This window comes from Balaenoptera musculus, chromosome 2 (assembly GCF_009873245.2).
Source record: "Balaenoptera musculus isolate JJ_BM4_2016_0621 chromosome 2, mBalMus1.pri.v3, whole genome shotgun sequence".
In the NCBI taxonomy this organism is placed as follows: domain Eukaryota; kingdom Metazoa; phylum Chordata; class Mammalia; order Artiodactyla; family Balaenopteridae; genus Balaenoptera; species Balaenoptera musculus.
Window position 1 is genome coordinate 24715334 of NC_045786.1, and position 3025 is coordinate 24718358.

Sequence of the window (3025 nt, forward strand, 5' to 3'; positions counted from 1 at the left end):
CATGACCATCATGGACCACTTTACTTCAGACTTCTTAGATGTGTGGGTAAATTTTTAAGTATTTAAACATTGTTACTTCGAGTTTCTGTACATACAGCTGAACCCCACCCTAACAGATGTAGACCAGCAGAGTTCATTGACCTCTGTTCCTAACCAAGAAAAATCACCAGGGCCGAATGTAAGGATCTTCAGAGAAGTTGTGGTTGTTGTCATAATGGTTTTTGAAAAGGCAAAGCTGAAACGAAATCCCATTACATTCTTGATAGCACAGTGCTTTGCTTTGGGGGTACTCAAGGCTCTTATGGAAAGCACTTAGATTTTTTAATTGAGTGCCTATCAATGTAAGCATTTGGGAATGCTTCTATATTAAGTATATGAATAATGACCTTAGCAGAGAATTCCAATTTTATTACCAGTGCTCGACACTGAAAGCAAAGACGATGTATTTCAGTGAAGTGACAGGGTAGGCTTCACGGGCTCCCCTGTCACTGGTCCAATTTATCTTCCAACCTTTCAACCATTTTACATTCTTCTAAAATGTTTGATGCATAAAGAATAAAGTCCAGACCCTATAAGCCTAGTATTCAGATACAATATGCTTCCTTCTTAACTTTCAGCCTCCTTCCCTGATATCCCACACACAAGATTAAGACATATTTGACTACTCACTGTAATGTTACTTCATGTTTCTTTACCTCTGCTTCTGTCCTTTTAACCTGCAATGCTTTTATCTCAAGCACTCATCCATCCATCCATCAATCCATCCTCCATTCATCCTCCATTCATACATACATTTAAGAAATCTTTACTGAGCACTTGCTGTGTATCAGGCAAGTATTGTGATAGGTGTTAGGATTAACCCAACAAAATAGCTATGGTTCCAGTCACCAACAAAATTCCACTTATCACCACCCCCCCACCGAAGACTGAGCTCAAAAGCCTCCCCTGACCTCCTTATCTTCTTCCCAAGATTTCCTTGGCTATTGTTAGCCCTTTGTATTTTCATATAAATTTTAAAATTGGCTAATCAATTTACAAATACACACATATGCAATCTCCTGGCATCACACGAACTATAGATGAATTTAGGGAGACTTGCCCTTTTTACAATGTGAGTCTTCCGATTTATGAAAGTCAGATCTCCCTCCACTTATTAGGTCTTTTCTTTCTCTCGAAAAGTGCTTTGTAGTTTCAGTATACAAGTCTCACATATTTTTAAAAGATTTATTCCTAGGTATTTAATGTTTCTTAATGCTATTACAAAGGATATAACTGTAAGACTTCATTATCTCTTTGTTGCAGATCTCTAGAAATAGAGATTTTTTTTTATACTGACCTTAAACCCAGAGACCATATTAAATAGACTTATTAAATTTAAGCTGTTTGTAGATTCTTTTGGATTTCCCATATAAAATCAATTCATCTATGTATAATGACAGTTTTATTCCTTCCTTCCAATTATTCTGTCTTTCACATGTTTTCTTGCATTATTGCATTGGCCTGGAGTTCCAGAACAATGTTGGGTAGAAGTGGTGAGAGCAGGCATCCTTATTTCTTCCCACCTCTTGAAGGGAAAAGCTTTCTATTTCACCTATGATTTTAAGTCTCCTCTGGTCTGCTCCTCTTCCCATGACGTACCCTCCAGGCTTCCACTGAGAACCTGGTGTGTCCTAGGACCACCTCTGGTGAGCATTGAATTCTTTTTTTTTTTTTTAATTTATTTATTTTATTTATTTATTTTTGGCTGCGTTGGGTCTTCGTTGCTGTGTGCGGGCTTTCTCTAGTTGCGGCGAGTGGGGGTTACTCTTCGTTGAGGTGCAAAGGCTTCTCATTGCGGTGGCTTCTCTTGTTGCAGAGCACGGGCTCTAGGTGCACGGGCTTCAGTAGTTGTGGCACATGGGCTCAGTAGTTGTGGCTCGTGGGCTCTAGAGCGCAAGCTCAGTAGTTGTGGTGCACGGGCTTAGTTGCGCCGTGGCATGTGGGATCTTCCTGGACCAGGGCTTGAACCCCTGTCCCCTGCATTGGCAGGCGGATTCTTAACCACTGCGCCACCAGGGAAGTGCCTGAGCACTGAATTCTAACCTTTGCCTCTGCAGCATCTCCAGACCACAGAACGCTCCGCTCAGCTCTTCAGATGTTTTTAGCTTATCTTCTCCTCCCCTGTGCAGTTTCAGAACTCAGCAACTGTCTTCAGGAGGAATCGATCCCGTGTTGGAAACTGTTTAGTTCTGTAGCTCTTCCAAGGTACAGCTCATATGCCGAGCCGCGCCTTCGCCCGGAATCCATGACGCCCCAGGATAAAAGCTGCTGCTTCCTCCCCGGAATCTTAGCCCCTCTACTGGGCATGGCTTGAGCAGCTCTTGGGTGCTTTTAAAACAGGTGATTTGGGGATTTCATCTGGGCTACCAGGTTGTTCGTAATGGAAGGATTAGTCTGCCACAAATGTCTCCATCTTAGAAGCAGAAATCCATGCTAGGTTTTTAATAAGTATCAATACTTCCAAATTTTCCTTTGATCTCAGCCTTTGGAGACAGAATATCAGAAATGGAGCCAATGCTAGGGGTCTTCTGTAGTCTCCATTTGAAAAGCAACCCGAAGATTAGTCCCAGAAATGAGGGAACTGAGCAAATAAAAGTCAAGCCGAGGGAATCCGTCAGCTTGGCTAGATCTGAGGCGAGAGGTCAGACTCAGACACGAGTTTATCTGAGCCCTTGTGAGAACCGAGGGCTGCCCTTGAATGTTCTCCTGACGGTCTCCTCAGGCTGCACAAGGGGACAGTGGGCAGAGGAAACGAGCTCATCCTTACAACTTGGAATTACCTAGCTTGCTGCTCCGTGGAAACGCTCCCTGCCTGCCCTGTACTACGGGCAAGCCATCTGAGCTTGGGAACAGGCATCCGGAGATCAATCCACAGCGAATATGGGGGTAGTCCATCACTACGTTATTGCTAGAAGTAATTTTCCTCAGAATTCCATGCATATCTTTTCTAGTCTTAAACATCCTTCCCAACTCAAGGAAGATGGTT